The sequence below is a fragment of the Manis javanica genome, chromosome 6, assembly GCF_040802235.1.
Source record: "Manis javanica isolate MJ-LG chromosome 6, MJ_LKY, whole genome shotgun sequence".
Lineage (NCBI taxonomy): Eukaryota > Metazoa > Chordata > Mammalia > Pholidota > Manidae > Manis > Manis javanica.
Window position 1 is genome coordinate 84882667 of NC_133161.1, and position 19318 is coordinate 84901984.

General features: G+C 36.1%; 1 protein-coding gene and 1 non-coding gene across 9 annotated transcripts in view; one reads left to right on the top strand and one right to left on the bottom strand.

Moving 5' to 3' along the window:
* Positions 1-19318, top strand: part of MAGI2 (membrane associated guanylate kinase, WW and PDZ domain containing 2) — a 1446279-nt gene that overhangs the window by 892419 nt on the left and 534542 nt on the right. The gene's annotated exons all lie outside the window — the stretch shown is intronic.
* On the bottom strand, positions 3472-3578 carry LOC118973017 (U6 spliceosomal RNA). The gene has a single exon (XR_005062222.1). It is a non-coding gene; the product is annotated as a U6 spliceosomal RNA (small nuclear RNA).

A 19318-nucleotide genomic window follows, 5' to 3' on the forward strand; every position in this document is an offset into this window, starting at 1 on the left:
ACATCTAACACCCTCCCCACCTAAACTCTACTGATTGTGTTACCTGATGCTTCATGGACTAATGTTAACTACCCTTTCCTATAACCCCTATTTTTATTCATGTTCTCTTTATTTTTTCCCCAAAGTATTACAAAGATTTTCTTGATTTCTCTACACCTAGTACAGAAAGTCAGTGGAAAGGTGGGAAATGGAAGTAATGAGGCCAAATCTATAGGATAGATACAAAGATCCTGGGACGTATTGGAAAATATGCAAATTCAGAACGTTGTAAAGCAAAGGAATGTGCGTGTGTGTTCTCTCACTAAGGATATTTAAAGGCATTGTAATTAATGTGGACCTAGTGTGCTTAAAATTTATTAGGTATTCCACAAACATTTTCTGGCCTGTTTTCAATAAACTAGAAGGGAGCATGAGTTTGTTTTGTATTCTTTTATTCTTAAGAGAATTAATGGCAAGAAACTGAAAGTAAAAATTTATTAACATAACATATAGAGTCAATAAGTAAAAAGTTTTAAACAGTAGGAAGCTCAAACTGAGACGACCCTTTCAATGATGGGTAAGTAAAAGGAAAAGACTTGATTTAAGCTTTTTCCAATCAGTTTTCTTTCTTTTTCTCCCCTACCTCCCTGCCATACCTGAGGATATCACAGCAGGGGGCATGCATGTGGCTAGAGAAACCTGCCCTTTGGCACTGTTACCTGACATTGGAGGCACTGTTTCCCAGAGGGATTTGTTCCTCCTCGAATCCCACAAGAACAGAAAGGTTCCTCTAGGTCAGGTCCCTCAGATCATTTCCAGGAGGATTAGATACTTCCTATTTCTGCTCCCCTTCTCCGAGAGTGAGAGTCAATCATCTCCATAAAACTTCCAGAGAAAAAGCTACTGATGCAGCTCTCGGGTTTCCCTGGAGATGAAGCAAGTGCTATTATACTTGGAGTGAGGTGTAACCCGTTGCAACAAGGTCAATTCCTGTCATTTCTACATACAAGGATGTCCAGGAATACTCATTTTCAAAAAATACTTGCAAATTTGGTAACTTTACTTGCCTCCCTCTTCCCCATACTCCCTCAATTTAATACAAGTCTCATTTACTATGAGATGAAATAGCAAATTAAAAAAGGATGTGTGCAGTGGTTTATAGAAGGGAGGGTGGGGATGGAGACTTGGGGAGACAGGCACACTGACAGCCTGACAGTGACTGAGTACAGGGGAAAAGTACAGAAAGGGTATAGAAGAAATTAGAAATCAGAGTCACCTCGGGTTTTTTCGTTATGATGGGAGTGCTCATCATCTCCCAGAGGACCGCAGAATATGCAACCCAGCACAGCTATTGATTTTCCTAATAATGAACCTGAGTTATTCAGAAAAGGTTAAGTTAAATGCAGAAATGTAATATTTGATGAAGAATTTCTTCAAAGGTAATTAAAATGTAAAAGTTTGAACTTCTGAAGGGGAAAGGCTAGAATATTCACCTAAATAGAATACCACACTCTGAAAATGCCAAGCAAATGAAATGCATCCCTTTATATGAAATATCTTAATTATCTTCTGTCTTGAGACAATTTATAATACATTTTCAAATTTGCATTCAATTACACTTGATGAATTGTCTCAGTCATTAATTTATAAACACAATCAATAAACACAAACAGACCTGATGTTCTTATATGCCCCAAACATTCTAAGCATACGTAAATATTCTTAAGATAGTTTCCAATTATACTGAAGTTAGAAACTACATATTCTTTGGACCCAATAATGTTGGGCTCTTTTTAAGTCAGGAATCTTGTATGTTGTATACTGCAAAGCAACTGATGAATGTGCTAAATTAAAATAGATCTATAAAACTATGGGTGCATTACCAAATTGTTAAAATTAATGTATTAATAAAATGTAAATTTACAACTTCATTCTTTTTGAAATCTTAGCATGATAGTATATTGCTTTATTTCCACTTTTTGAGACACTCATCTGTTCCCCGGGGATAAGTACTGATAGCTACAGGCCACTTTGACAAAGCCTTTGTTTACAGTTGGGGAAGAAATAGTACATCATTGTCTTTGTTTCATTAAAAGTCCACATTCAGCAAGTAATGACTCTATATCATCATACTACACTAATAGACAGTGACTGCAATGGGGTGGGAGGGTGGGTAAGGACTTGATAATATAGGTGAATGTTGAAACCACAATGTTGCTCATATGAAACCTTCATAAGATTGTATATCAATGTTACTTTAATAAAAAAAGGCCACATTCAGAGAGTGTTGCATATACTCATCATCTTAGAAGCAAAACATATTCATCATAAGTTAAAGATATTTTACACTGGGAAGCTTCTTTACCCCATTATATTATCACATTTTCCTTCATATTCATACTCATATCCATACCCTTATACTAACCTTCATTTTAGTACTCTCCTTGTTTGTTTTCTTTTTAATATTAGTTCCTGTCAGGTTTATATTCTCTCACAATTTAGATTTTCTTTTTACTTATCTTTCAGTATTTTGTTTCTACCAAAAGCTCACTGATAGTATTTGCTTTCCTTATTCTTGCTTTGTTTATCCTTTGCCTTCCCTGGAAAACTGAGAATCCTATATAGATTCTCTATTATGTTCTCACTTTATATCCTAAAATCTTCCTCTACTGGGATATGCTACAATTTATACTTCAATTGGTCTTTTATCTTGGTTCTGGCTCTTACATTTCAATACATTTTTTTTACCTGTAAACTGTGGGGAACAACAAAGAGAATATGGAAGTGATATTTACAGATGTTCCCTCAAGGCAATGGCTGGCTGAATACACTGGAAATTTAACCAAAGTGACTTCTCTGACCTGTCTTTAGAAGCAATACTGTCTTAGAAATGAGCATACTCATGGGTATTTTGTTCAAATGAAAGTTGTGTGCGTTAGCATGGTATATGCTCAAAAACTGATGTAATTTACCCTGATTTGCCATATTTCCCATGTTATTCAGTAAAATAAGCCTAACAATATATGAAAATCTGCCCTTTTGGCAAATGGGTCCTACATATTTGCCTGAATGAAACTGATCATTCAATTGCTCTTTTATCTCATTTTCTCTTCATCATTTAATAAATTGTATAATCCCCATAGCTCAGAAAATATAACATTTCCCTCTTTTTTTGTTCTTTAATCTTCAAATTCTTGTCCCTTTAAATAGGCAGGCCTTCTTGGTAGTAATTAGGTTGATGGGGGGAATAAGAATGTTTGTCTCTGAGTATGCAAAGGCACTAAGCTAACAAAGGAAGAGATACCCTTTATTTTCATTTTTTTCTTGTTTTGTTCTTTAATTTAAATATCTGCTTCCTTTCTGCATCATCCTCTGTGAATATTCATTCTCACATCAACTAATCACATCCCGCGTTTTTTTTCATTTTACAGAATAGTGCTTTATTAAGTTTTATTCATAGAAAAATAAGCTTTGATCTATGATGACTGCCAGAAAAATATGGAACGTTTCACAAATTTGCATGTCATCCTTGCGCAAAGGCAATGCTAATCTTCTCTGTATCATTCCAATTTTAGTATATGTGTTGCCGAAGCGAGCACACATCCCCTGTGTTTTTGTTGCTTATTTTTTTCTATTCTTGGGTGTCCTTACAATTACCATCGATTTAATTCTATCATATACAGTTAGAGACCACAATTGCTTCTTAGTAGACTTCTCTAACTTCTTATTACAGAATTGGACTCAAATATTTAATAGAATTGTTTATATTCCTCCAACATGGGTTTCCAATTATTCAAAAAGTGTTTTTGCTTTTCATGTGTCATTTAGATTTTACTTAAATCCTGTATTAATGAAAAAAATGCATCCTCATGGCATCTATTTTTCAGAAACAATAGTAAAAGTAAAAATCACATAGTAGAGTAGAGATGCATTCCCAAAAGTGAAGAAAGTGGAACTTCAAAGCTGTCTCAAAATAACAAATGTTTCATCAATATCTTGTCAAAGGTAACAAAATACGTTAAAGATGAGCATGAAAATACTGAGACAGCAGGTTAAGAACTGGAGTCTGGGTTGTGAGGGGAAGCTGCTGTGGGGAGGAAATGGTCAGGTTGCTAGAGAGAAAATGGACTGACAGGCCTTGCTAAGGGGTGGGGTGACTCAGGTCGTAGAATAGTCACCTGCAACCTTTTGGTGCTAGTAATCCTCTTTAAAGTACAAGAATTGTTGGCAGTGTACTTAAAGGAATCAAATATAACTACAATACTGCAGTGTTCAGAGCTGGCTAATTGTCTGATGGAGTTGTTTGCATCCCAGCCTGCACCTTTGCGTTCTAGAAAGTTCTGAGCTCTTTGATGTCAGTTAAACCATGCCACCTTGTCCATTTCATTTTCTGGCAAAAAATCATAGACTCTGTCCTCATTTGTAGCAAAAAATAAGTTCAAAAAATGTCTTGAAATGCAGAAGATGGCTAGTGAAGGATGCAGTGCTCCAGGGAATCAAGGCCTTGGTGAGAACCACTGTGGCCTAAAGGAAGCAGGGTTATTTGTCTAAATATGCAACTGAGGCCTAGGAGTTACAGGTCCAAATGCTAGTCTTGGATTTGCCATGAACATGTTGGACCTTCACTGAGAGGGTACTAGGAGAACATGAGTATGGTAGTTATATCACTGATGAGTTGCACATGGTAGGGGAATGAGACTTGTCCTGAGTGACCTTAAGGAATGGAACTAGGAAAAATAATAAAGAGAGGCAAATTTTGTAGCCTGATAAAAAGCAATGCTTTCTAATAGCTAGAGTTAATGAAATAATACACTGAATGCATTGGTAAACAGTTGTTGGAGTTGCCAAACATGGGCTAAGAGCTCTCTTGGCCAGATTGTTCAAAAGGGGATGCACACAGGATAAATACTTGGATTGAAATAACTAAAATATCAAAACAATCTAGATGTAATGGTTTATTTTGTCAACTTGATTGAACCATGGGATGCCCAGATATCTGATAAAACATTGTTTCTGTGTGTGTCTGAAAGCATGTTCCTGGAAGAGATTAGCATTTGAACTGGTGAATTAAGTAAAGCAGGTGGGTCCCTCCCCAGCTCCCGAGTGTGGTGGGCATCACCTGATCTGTTAAAGGCCTGAGTAAAGCAAAAAGTAGAGAAATTGAATTTGCTCTCTACCTGACTGAGCTGAGACATTGATATTCTACCCCTTGTGTGCCTTGTTCTCAGGCTTATATGTCCTATTGGTTCAGTTTCTCTGGAGACCCTTAACTAATACACTACCCATAATTTTCACAATGTTACTTCAATGAAATTATTATTTTAATCCTTTTTGCAGAGGAGGAATCTGAAGCTCAAAGATGTTAAACTTTGTAACTGTAAGAACTCTCTCAGCAAGTAGCAAAACTGAAATTGTTTCCAGCAGTCTTTGACAGACAGTCTATGCTCAGCAGAACATTTTCCTATTGGGAATATATGTAGTCAATGTAAGACCGAAATTTTGCCCTTACTTCCCTTTCCATAGCTGGACAACTGGCTCCAAGTCTGGGCCCTTCTGGTCATGCCTCTGTGACTTTCAAGTTCCTTCCGAACATGATATCCCATCATTCTAAGCCATTATTTCCTAAAGTGTGCTTCAAATGACACAGGACAATGAAATTCTACCACCACCCCTAAAGAGGAAAGAAACATTCTGAGGCCAAACAAACTTGGAAAATATAGGAAACTATCTACCATATCTTCCTTGGAAGATTCATATTACAAATTTGCATTTTAAAATTTTGAGAAGTCCTACAATAAAGAAGCTGTTTAAATTTGTATTTCTGGCATTTTTCAAACATGTCAGACCATGAAAATGCTTATCATGGAGTTCTATTAAAGATCTCAGAACCTGTGTTCTGGAGCACACATTTGAAAATAATGCTGCCACTCACCCCTCCAGGCCTCCACTGCATTCCCTGAGTGTCAAGTGATTGAGGTGGATGGCCTGGGAGAGTTCTGCTGGCCTGCTGATGTTCTATCCACACGACAACTCTGCCCTGAGTGGTCACTAGGCCTCAGTCTCCAGAAACTCCACCAGGTCAGCTTGGGTGCCCTCAAAGTCATTAAACCAGCAAGGAGAGACGGGGGTGGTAGGGGGGTAATAAGAACAAAGATGGTTCATGTCCTCAAGTCAGTACTACCTACCTACTGTGACTTCAGAAAAATATTTCTTAAATTTCTCTTTGCATAATTTAAAGTGCCTAACAAACCAGAAAAAAAACTCTCATTTTATTATATAAATCAACACAGACACACTAGGGATTAAATAACATTAAATTGGAAATTTTGAGTGAGACCCTAAGATTCAATAGCATTAGTAATAATGATGATGATGAATAGCAAAAAGAAACCTTTATTCAACCATGATAAAGATATAGCTATAATCATTTAATCTACATAAGAACATTATGAGGTAGGTATATTATTATGATCCCCATTATGTAGATGAAGACAGTGAGGCCCCTGCAGATAAAGTAACTGGATTTAATACTACTAAGTGCAGGGAGCTGATATGGAAGGGTAGGAGTGTATGAAATGGGGAGAAAGGGCTTGTGAGGAGGGTTAATTGGGAGAAAGTTATGCTCTGACTCTGTCCCCATCAAGATGGAGGGATGAAGAGTCATTGCCCCCTTACCACCAGTCAGTAGAGGGTCATAATTTGTGTCCCCCGAAGTTTGGGATTGCCGCTAGACTGGTAACTCTGTTGAGCCTAAGAAATCGAAAGGCTTTTATCCATTTCTGGAAAGGAAGAAGTAAAATTGTCCATGTTTGGAGACAGCATGTTTTTATATACAGAAAACTCTAAAGTCTCCATAAAAAAACTGTTAGAACTAACAAATGAATTCAGTAAAGTTGGAGGACACAAAACCAACATACAGAAGTGTTGTTGTTTTTTACACAAACAACAAACTATATGAAAAGGAAATTACTAATAGAATTCCACTTACGATACTATCAAAAGAATAAAAAACTTAAGAATTAACTAAGGAAGCAAAAGACTTGTACACTGAAAACTACAAAACTTTAATGAAAACATTTAAAGAAGACAGAAACAAACGGAAAGACATTCTATATTCATGAATTGGAAGATTTAATATTGTTAAAACATCCATACTATCCAAAGTGAGCTGAAGAATTATATAATCCCTGTAAAAATGCCAAAACCATTTTTTTTTACAGAAACAGGAAAAAAAAAAACCTATAATTCATTTGGAACCACAAATGACCACAAAGAGATAAACCAGTCATGAGAAAGAAGAACAAAGCTGGAGGCACCATACTTCCTGATCTCAAAATATATTACAGAGCTAAAATAATCAAACAGCATGGTGCTGGCATAAAAACAGATATATAAACTAATGGAATTGAATAGAGAGACCAGAAAAAAATCTACATATATACAGTGAACTGATGTGCAACACAAATGTGCCAAGAATATGTAATGGGTAAAGGATAATATCTTAAAAAATGGTGCTGGGAAAACTGAGTATGCACACACAAAAGAATTAAATTGGACATTATCTTATACCGTACACAAAAATAAACTCAAAATGAATTAAAGACTTAAACATAAGGCCTGATACCAAAAAATTATTGGAAGAAAATGGGAAAAGGTTCATGACATTGCTCTTGGCATTAGTTTAATGGATATGACATTAAAGGCTAGGCAACAAAACCAAATATAAACAGGTGGAACTACATCAAACTAAAAAGCTTTGCACAGCAAAGGAAACCATCAACAGAGTGAAAAGGCAACCTACTGAATGGGGGAAAATATTTTCAAATCATATATCTGATAAGAGGCTAACATCTAAAATATATAAATAATTAATATAACTCAATAGCAAAAAAAAAACTATTAAAAAATGTACAGAAAATCCAAATAGATTTTCCAAAGGAGGTATACCGATGGCCAAGAGGGACATTATTAATGATCAGAGATGGTGCAAATCAAAAAAACTATGAGATACCACCTCACACCTATAGTTAGAATGGCCATTATCAAAAAGACTAAAAATAGCAAGTGTTGGCGAGGATGTGTAGTAAAGGGAAACCCTCATGCACTACTGATGGGATTGTAAATTGGTACAGCCACTATAAAGTTCCTCAAAAAATTAAAAATAGAACTACCATATGATCTAGCAATTTTACTTTTGGGCATTTATCTGAAGAAAATAAAAACACTAACCAAAAAGATATATGTACTCCCATGTTCATCGCAGTGCTATTTATAATAGACAAGATATGGAAACAATCTAAGTGTCCATGCCATGGCTGAATGGATAAAGATGTGGGATATATGCATATATCCTACATATATATATATATATACATATATATATATATATATGTAGAGAGAGAGAGAGAGGAAGAGAGAGAGGGAGAATGGAATATTACTCAGCCATAAAAAATTTGTAATTGGCAACACATTTAGATCTCAAGGGCATTACGTTAAGTAAAATAAGTCAGACAGTGAAAGACAAATACCATATGATCTCAAAGAAAATTAAAACTAACCAAACAAACAAACATGCTCATGGATACAGAGACCAGATGGGCAGTTACTAGAGGCAGGGGGTGGGGGGCTGGGAGAAATAGGTGAAGGAAATCAAAAGGTAAAAAGAAAAAGAAATTTTTAAAAATATAGTGAGCAATAAGCATTTCTAAAAGATAGAAAATGAGGAAAGAAAAGAAAGAACAATGGTTTGTTGACTTAATCAAATTCCATCGCAATCATTTGCTTATGTCTTTCCAGCTGGACTTTAGGCCCTTTGATTCAGGGAGACTTTCTTCCTTATATTTATAGCCCTAGAACCCACAGTAGCTGGCACACATAATAATCAATAAATAGCTATTGGAAGAAAAAAAAGGGGGTTAATCTCCTAAATATATCAGGAACTCAAGAGAGAGAGAAAAAAAAACTGTTAAAAAATAGGCTATGAGCTTAGAATTCTCTCTGTTTCTCATTCTCAATGCTAAATGTCACTAGTCATGAGGGATATGTTTGACTACTCATGAGATGGACTATATGGTACAGTCTTCATTCAAAGGAAATTTAATACAAATGAAGAACTCTGCTAAGTATCTCTGGCTTCTAATAGATGCTAGTACTGCCAGCCGTAGAATCTGGACCCTTACCACTAGGCTACTGCCATTGGACTCCAGACAGCATCCCCAGCTCTTTCTGCTTTAGGTCAGTCACTCTGATTCAAAGTCCAAGAGGATCTGATGACTGAGATTAGGTTGCACGACTGCATCCTCACCATCAAGTTCAGTGGTTTTTCCCACCACTGCAGTGGAAGGTGGGCTCCTCACAGTACTCACACAGTCCTGGGTTTCCCAAATGGGGAAGTGTTGAAATGCTGGACAAGCCAACAGTAATGTCCTACCCATCCCCAGAGTTATGGGCAGAGGGAGTTGGTCAATCATAAAGGCCCTTGTAGGAGATGTATTTGAAAAACAGTGTCATTGGGTCATCAGTGTTCATGTAATCCCATAATATTAAGTATTCAGGGGCTTGTCAGACCTTGGAAAATTTGTGCTACATTTACAAATATATATAAAGAAGAGGGAAGGGATTAAAATTTTAAAATTAGAAATGGTGAAATCTTTTTTTGATTGAAGAAGCAACATTTTTGCATATGTGAAAACCAAATGCAAAGAAAGCAGAAAATGTAAAGGAAATACTGGGAGGGGCATGTTCAGCAGAATACAAGGGCATGTAAATGGCAAGACAAGGGGAAATTTTATAGAGCAGTCATTTTAACTATATATTAAAACTTTATTGATGCCATAAAATTCAAATACTATAAACCTGGATTCTCTGTCAAAAGTAGGCTACCACATGAAAAGATAAAGTGAATTTGGATGTAAAAGAGAAACTGTAGGTAAATCGGTGTAACATTTTAGAGAATGTCCATATATTAGAGAATATATATGTGAAATACTATATATATTATCCCCCCATTTTTCTGGCTCTCCTCCCCTCTTATTATCTTTGACTGATTCTGTCTCACTCACCTTTGCTTACACTTATTGCTCTGCCTGAACCTCTATACACAGCCTCCATCTGCATTGTCCTTCAGAAAGACATAAACTGAAATTCTCCTAAACTGAGCACACCATCTCCTCAAAACCTCTCTCCCTTCTGTGGTCCCAGCATCAGTAAATATCCTAGTGATTAACATGATTGCCCAAATCAGAGACCTAGCAGTCACCCTTGACTCCCCACAACATTCACACAGTCATCAGGCCCCTCCAATTCTAACCCTGCAAAAACATCTTCATACATTGGCTCTGGTCTCTTCTCAAAGTACCTGCCATTTTTCATACTCTTAGCATCTCAGAGAGCACCAAATGCTCCTCACTGGCTTTTCTCTCTTGGTGTGAAGTTAATACCCAAATCTGATCATGTTACTTCTCTGTTCACATAGCCTCCATCAGCTTAGCCATAAAATTCTTCTTAAGCTGTAGGGTGATATGGCCCCTCTGATTCCTGGCAGCCCCATTCCCCTCCATGTCACCGATGCCTCCCCAGCAAACACAAATTCCTTGTGTTGCCCTAAAATATTACACTCTTTCGTGCCTCTGTGCTTGGATTCCCCTCTGTTCTCCCCCAGGGCCTGCTGGTGAAATTCTGTTCGTCCCCAAACAGACTTCACTGTCCTTTGTGCTCTGTGCCCCCTGTCGTCTTCCTCATAGTAAGTACAGAATTATAATGTTTTGGTTGTCATTTTTTGTCAGTCTACTGGACTTTTAAACTTCTAGTACAATTACTAGGATAGAGTGGGTGTTCAGTGAATCTTCACTGCATAGACTGGTTAGATTAAAGAGCACTTCGCTATGTAATGTGCTAACCAGTGTTAGGCCCATGTAGTCGTTCTCTTTAAAGGATTATGTGTCAGTATTCATTATCTCAGTGAATAATTCTCTGTCCATCCATATGCCTAAATTGATGGCTAAGAGTCACTCTTCACATTCGTTATCCCTCCCCTCCATATCCAAGACCACTCAACATTGAATCATTTGAATCCTTCTAACCATCATTTGAATCCTTCCATTCTTCCTCAGTTTCACCATTACCATCAACCCCATCTAAGATGCACACTTCTTCCTGGATTGTTGCAGTAAATCTCCTAAATGGCTTATGTACATAGAGTCTGGACTCTCTCCACTCCAGTCTGCACATTGCATCCAGAGTGATTTTTGCAATATGCAGAGTCAGCCCTGCTTATCTTCCAGTGTCACCCACACACATACACACATACACAAAAGTCCCTGGATCCATTTGCTTTGCAGAGTAAGAATTGAAGGCAATCTGGTTTTCCATCACTGTGAGTATAGATACATAAAATGCAGTGAGGATGCATGGAGTCTTACACAGCAGTCAGAAACGTCAGGTTACATGCACACCCAACAAGAAGAATAGATCTTAAAAACATTATTCTAACTAGCAAAATAAGCTAAATAAGAGCTACAGCACAATGTCATTTACACGAATTTAAATGTATTTATACAGAACACCCTTTAATATCAGCAAGGATATATTAAAATAAAAGGTATACCTCTTATACTTCCTGTTCCCATTCCCTGCCTCATTTTTTTCCCTTAGCACATCTAACCAACTAATGTTTTACTTATTTATGTTATTATTTCTGTCTTCCTCATTACAAATGTAACCTCCCTAAGGGATTTAAATCTCTTTGGTTCATTGCTATTTTCCCAGTTCCTAGAGTGCCATGTGGCCTATAGAAGGTGCTCAATACACATTAACCTGATGAATACATTTTTATGTGGTAAATTAGAATATTTGTCCATGGTGTATGTGTGGAATAATGGGATTCAGTGTGATGATAAAAGGCAAGCAGTAAATTAATCAAACAAATCAGCAGTAAGCAGGAAGACCAAAATCTTTGACATGATCTTCAAAATCTCCCAGGTTCTAGTTCATATCTACCTCTGGTATGTCATCTCTCCCAGGGTCTCCCTGCCCATCAGTATATTTCAGCCACCTTCTCCCACTTTTTGAACTGCACCATCCTGCCACCCCAGGACCATCATGCCTATTGCTTGTCTAAAGAACTTTTCCCACCCATACTCTTTTTTCCCCAGGAGTTCTTTGCCAGTGAAAGAGCTGCTTCATTGAGATACCCTTCCTGACACCTTTAGTCCATAATGTTTTCTTGGAATTCCATAATCAGTCCTGTTTCTTCTGGATATCTACACATGTACAAAGCGAATGTAACTCTGCATTCAATTTTATGTTATTTCATTAGTACCAACCTACCTTCCCAGTCTGTCAGGAACTGTTTGGTTTAATTATTGTACTTCTCCCTAACACATTACCTAACCCAGTGGGTATTCAGTAAGTATCAGCCATTTGAATGGACAAGTCTCTTTTTATATGAGAATATGAGGAAATAGAATTACATGAGGAAAATAGAAATTTTTTTGCCACAATTCCTCTAAATCAAGGAAGCTTCACCCTTTGAACTTTTTAGTCTGTTTCAAGGTTGCTGTTCTTTGAAAATTGCCTTTGTATAGGTCTCATTGTCTCATCAGAAATGACATCAAGGTCACCAACCTTTATGTCATTTAATGGAGCTAGAAGGCAACAGCTCATTTTTTTTTAATTAAGAGGGACCTATAAATCAAATGTCTCCTGTCCTTATTTGCACCTTTAAGAAAAATACTTAAGTTATTTATGTACAAGAGGGTTAATATTTCTTTTTGCCTGTGAGCTGTATCTGGTGACTGTTCAGTCTAAAATTTATTAAAGATTATCAGTTTTCTTAGCATTCCTCAGATTTCTGTCACTTTAATTGGAAAAAAATATAGGTGGTTTTTGATGATTGAAAGAATGAGCCCATACACCTAGCAACCAGTGCCTGGGATTGCTTATTGTGAAAGGAGCTGGCTTTTCAAAGCCAAGGAGCTAAAGCTTTGATCAGATTGCTCTTAAAATCACCATTAACTTTCCCTACTATTGTAATTCTTGTTTAATCAATTAACTGCAACTTTTTCCAAAGCTGAAAGCAAAGATAAAGATAAGTGACATCTGAGGAACAAAATCTATGTGATAATGTTTCCTTTTGAAAACAATGTTCCAAACCCTACCTGTAGAGTTTTTTTTTCTAATAATGCACTAGGTAGGAAAGATTTTCCTACCTAAATGATCAAAATAAGCATAAAAGGCATCCTATATGGAGATAATTTTCTGCTCTTCACATAATCATAGCCATGGCTCTTTGCTAATGTGGCCAATCTTACATGTCACCTTACCTGCACATTCCATCCCTTTTCTTTGTTTTATTTTTGTGAAAATGCTTTTAGATTTAAACAAAGATGTCCTGAGATAGAAGAACTGAGCATTTCCACTCAGTTTTGAGTGTAAAGACTTGATGTTTATAATGATTTGGCTTTAAAGTATCCAAGACAAGAAAATCTCCCCAAAGGAGAGAAAAAAGTATTTAATCTTCTAGAAATTAAAATAGTGAGAGAGGAAAAGGAAGAAAAAAAATGTATTCTTCCAGAGTCTGGGTTAGATAAGCTGAAGTACATCAGTTACCTTTCAAATCCTTGCAGCAGCTGGGCAGTGGAACTGTCTAAGTAGCTTCAAATTGTGGTGTAGAGTCTACTGATGATTCCTCATGTTCAAAGCTAAGAGATTCAGCTAAGTAGGAATCTGGCTTGCTACCTCAAGAAGGCAGCTTTTGCATCCATTATACTATATACAGATGGAAGCAAGCCCAAATGATGCACAAATGACCCAAGCTGAGTATTTTCAGCTCTTATTAATTCTTGTTTGTTTCCCTCTTGTAAGCCCTTCAAAGTCTATTACTGTGTCTCATAGGTTACATTGCAAAGTAAAAGATTTGGATTTCTTTGCTTTAGAAAAGGATAGTTTGTGAAAGCAATTATTTTTTGGGGGATATCATTGCTGAAAACTCTCAGCCATTAGGAATTTAAGAAGTTGAAATTACTTTAGCCTCCAATAGAAATACACAATTTGAATACTTCTTAAAGATGTTCCTAAATACTGAAAGAAAATAGGATTTTTGCAATATCTCAAAGTAAATAACCAAAATCTCCCGAGATGAGGTAGACAAGACTACTAGGACCTTTCATATAAAACAGATAACATAGTTTTGGGCACATAAATTTCAGAAAGAATGCCAAAAATATTCCTGTATTATTAATTTTATTATAATGTTATATATGTTAACATTATTGTATATAGAAATTTCATATTAATATATATTAATATATTAGTATATGACAATAATTTACATTTTATTAATATTCTTGTATATTAATAGAATATTAAGAACGATTGCCAATTTACCTGCATTTTCAAATCTTTGGGGCCATTAAGAGGAATATTTAGTTCATTGAAATACACATATACTTTCTTCTAAATATAAGAGATGTATCAGATCCAAGAATTAAACTTGTGTCTTTCTGTAAAGTATTTCAGGTAAATGTATTTAACTTTATTTTTATTTTGACAAAGTAATACATGAGCATACTTTAAAAGTCAAGTAGCACAAAAAGGCTTACATTTAATAACAAGAGTATCCTGCCACACCTGTTATCAACCCTCATTATCCTTTGAGGCAATCACTTTCAGCTTCTTTAGTAATTCAATCTGATATGTAACTACATTTTTAAAACTAATACTGTACTACTACTTGTTGGCTTATCAATTTTTGGAAATTACATTTTGATTTCTAATCTAGTGTCTGAAATTTTAGCTCTTTTTTCCATGCACACACTCCACACACCTTTACACCCATTCCTCCCTCTTCCTCTCATGGGTAATCACAACTTTTTATTAAATTCACTCATGATTTATTTTATTAAGATTATGTAAATGTTATTCACTCTTGAGACAAGTGGTGTACTATGATTTTATATGTCCTTTTTCCCATAAATTAACAACTGCCTTATTTTACCATTTGCTTAATTTGTGTATTGCTGCATTTCCCAAATGCACCAAAAATTTTACAAAATGCTGGTGATTCTGTTTTCAACACATATGCATAGGACAATTTATAAGTTCCTTTTTCCCTTCCTTGCCAACAGATAGGGGAGATTCTGGTTTACTTTCACATGCTAGGTTACAAATGTCTTTTCATACAGTTTTTGAAATAATTTTAATGAAGGTTAAAATATGTCCTTAAAGTATACAAAAGTAGAAATGGATAATCAAAAAGTAAGAAATCAGATTTTACGTAAATCAAAAAGAGGATAGCCATGTGGAAGCCTTCATTTCCAAACTTGATTTTTACTTGAATAGATTTTAGTGGTGTTGAAGTACAAGATCATATACTAGAAGTGCATGCAACACTAATGCTTCAGTATTTTAACTGTTGCTTGTAAGGCTGTATTCATTTAATTATACCAAATCTTGGATGCTGCTTAAGAGTGTAACTCAATATGTTTGAAACTAGCTGACCATATTCTTCCAAGCCTCTCTTGGGGTACTTACCTGTCTCTGTCTTGGTACCTAGTTCCCCAAGCCAGAAGCATCTTCGCCAATGTTGACTTTATTTTTCCTTTATTCCAAATAACAAAACACTATATCCTTACAGTTCTGCTTCCTAAATTATTCCTCAAATGTGTCCTCTTTTCCAGTCTCACTTCCCCAAAACTTACTAATTTTGACAATAAGAATCTTCATCCAAATCAAAAGCAACACCTCCCAACTGGTTTCCCTGTTTCTAGACTTGCCACTTAGGAATTCATTCTCCTTACTGGAACCAGAGTGATTTCTTAATACCAATCCATTCACTCACTGCCTTGCTTTAAAATCCTTCAGAGCTCCTCCTAGCGTTCAAAATAAAGTTCAAATGCTATAAGAAAGTTGATTCAGCCTACCTGCCCTCAGCAGTATCCTCTCCTCTATCCCTTCTTCTTCAGATAGTTTTAATCCACTGTATTTCCTTGAATGGGCATGCTCTCTCCCTCTGCCTAGACTCTTCTTACACAACCAGCTCCTCCCCACCTTCCTTTACCAGACTAACTCCTTTCACCTTTCACTCCACTTTGAGGCTACTTCTCTCAGCAGCATTCCCCAGGTGCCCAGTAAATTTCCAGAGCTCCCTGTCCTAAACCCCTTTCATTGTGTTCACCATACCTTATTATAAATCTTTATTTATGTATTTCCATGGCCACTAGACTATCCAATCTTTGAGAGCATATAGCTTGCTTTATTTGCCACAGTTTCTCTAGAGTTTAATGTATCTTACTCATAAAAGGCATTCCATAAATATATTTTCAATTGATGCATGAGCAAATATAGTTATTTAATGTTGAACAGTTCTTCTCTGAAAGAAATCACAGGAAGACAGTTCAGTCCCAAATAACTCAATATTTAGAAGTGCTTTTAAGAATACACTGTTTTTACATTGTGCTCTGTGTCCATTAATGTGGTGATTTAAAAAAATAAAGAAATGTCACATACTTATTTTTCTTTGGTCATTAAATAGACTTATGCAAATTTTACCAGGAGAATGATTCCATGTGGGGGAGGAAGACAAGGTGTCAAATGTCCCAAAAATTCTAGGAATATTGGATTGAAGATTCCAGAAGAAACCTTGTAAAGATATATTCAAGAAAAAACAAAATAGCCTGAAATTTTAAAAGGCTTGTTCTCAAATTCCTATTGCAATAAATGCCGTTTTAATCATTAAGAGACCAAGTTATCCAAAATCAATTCCATTGACAGTTAAATACTGATGAGAAGTGTAAGGACAGTTTATGTATATCAAGAGTCTATCAGTATTTAAACCACTTAGTGATGTGTGAATGATCTTTATATTTTCCTTTATTTCTCTATTTCAAGATCATTTCCTGGGTTCCTTGACTGAAATCCTGTGGGTTAGGAAAAGTACAATTTTTTTAGCTTTCTGCAAGTGAAGTGGACTTGGCAGCCACATTGGTCCTAGGACTATATTTCAACTTAGCCAGAACTCAATAGTATTCTGTTATCTAAATCTTGTAAAATTAGTCATGAGACCCCCAGAGGAATTCATTTAATTTAGCTATTTTATATAAAGCATCATTACACAAATCTATCAGATTATCAATAATCTTAGTACATATCATAACATTAAATAAAAACAAAGTGTGTGCTTGCTTCTCAACTGGAGTATGCCCTGAAATCACTCAGTGCTATGGAATAAATTTGTTAGATCTCTTAGAATAACTAATTAAAGTCTTATTTCTTCTACCAGTACTTTTTTCAAATATATCTCTTTGGTTAGCTTCTCCTCCACCAACAACTCAGGAGCAATTCCTACTTAAAATTAAAGAATTTTCTCTCAAACTCACTGCATCCTAAGTTAGGAATTTCTCTCATGTGACAGTTCTCCAACTATTTTTCTACTTCTTCAAACCAAAGAGGCACATTCATGTGTGCAACAAACATGGATGCACCTAAGATTTCTGTCTGACACATAGATTTAAAAGGGCTTTGCAAAATTTTCTGGGGGCTGGTTTATACTCTACCCTTTAAGTGATAGATACATCCATGTAGCTGTTATGATGCCTCAACTGAGCACTGCTACACTATTGGACATGGGTCAAGATCAGGACTTCTGAATGACAGAACTTACTGTTCTTCCTCAATAGCCTGTCCAAAAAACTTGTTTAAAAGCATGTTAGGCATCACTTTCAATATGGCTTTAAAAGTTAAAGAAGTTGGGAGTCAAAACTAATAATATCAAGAGCTTGACTACCAAGGTGGACCTAATGAATACAGAATCTTCATGTATGGACTGTAGCATTCCAAGTTAGGAGACTTGGATTTTAGTCCAAGTTTTACCTCTTACTAACGAAAAACTTCTTTGCTGTATTCCCACAGTACTCAGTCCACATCCTTGAAATAACCTTCACCACATTGTATCATGTCTGTTTTCCCCTACACAATGAAAGTCTGGGGCCAGAGGACTGATGGTGGTCTTCGTGTGTCCCCAGAATCTGCTCCTGAGTTGGCAGCCGATACCTTCAAGAAAGGAACTATGGCTCATTCCCAGGGCTCCATTCCTTTTCTCTAATGCCTTAACTCACTGCTGAGGTTGCTTCCCAGTTTCTTGCTTCCTTTCTTCATTCATAATCTAGGTACTTTTTACCAGGTGGCTCTATTCTAGGAACAACTGTGAGTATAATAGTGAACTAGGCAAGTCCCTGCCCTTATGGAGCTTATTTCCTAATGGGAAAACTCTTGGTTTTGAGCCTGATTTATGCACATTCTTTTTGATCTCTATCCATAATCCACCAAAAGAGAGCCAAGTTACAAAATCACTCAGAGGTTATAATTCCCCTGGATTTGAAGAGTCCTAGGGACAAATAAACTCTCTGAACCATCACTCTTAGTGTCTCTAACCACACGTTCCTGTCTGACAGCCTACCAGCACAGTCAGGATGCATGGTCAAGGTATCCTGTGCTGCCCAAGATTCTGCTCTTCCTAATCCATCATCAAGCTTTGAGTACCTCATCACACATCCTTCTATTTGCACTTTTTATTTTTCAATGATTGTTAGTGTGAATAAAAATGAAAATGATTCCCATTATATTAACTATTTGCAGGGCTAAAATATATCTGAAGTGAGTGCACAGTTTTCTTTTGAGAAAAATCAGCCTAGAAATTAAATGAATCCTTATATTCTAGGTCAAATTCACATTCGATATAATCCCTCTGAAACTTATTCTTTAGCAGCTTAGGCAGCAAAGTGCAAAACACAAAGTTCTTTCCTTTTTAAAAGCAGCAATTAAACTTGTTAGATGAAAGAGTAAACAGAAATCTCAGCATAGATGGTTTAAAAAAAAAGATAATTTCAGAAAACAGTACAATTTCTTATACCTAATTTTATACTGAAGTCAAATATCACTTTAAATTTAGGCACAGTTAAATGTTTGCCTTCCCACAGGTTATATATAGTCTCACATTAGGATAATTTGTTTTTACTCTGACTCCAAGCAGCATGGCACCAAATTGGTAGAGTAAAATTATGGGAAATGTCCAAAATCTCTGGCCAAGTTAAATAGCACAAAATAGCAAAGGTAAAAATTATATGCAGAATTTGAAGACATTATCTTAAAAATGATAAGCTTATGCCTGAACTTCATGGTTTATCCCACAAACTAATAGTGGAGTCAAAAGTTCTGATGAATGCCAAAGTGGAACATGCATGTAAAGTGGGCTGTAAGTAGATTAAAAGACAGAATTTTGACCAGCATATATTGTCCTGTTAGTATAGTTCAAGCCAGGGCTCCAAACTTCTGTGATCATGTT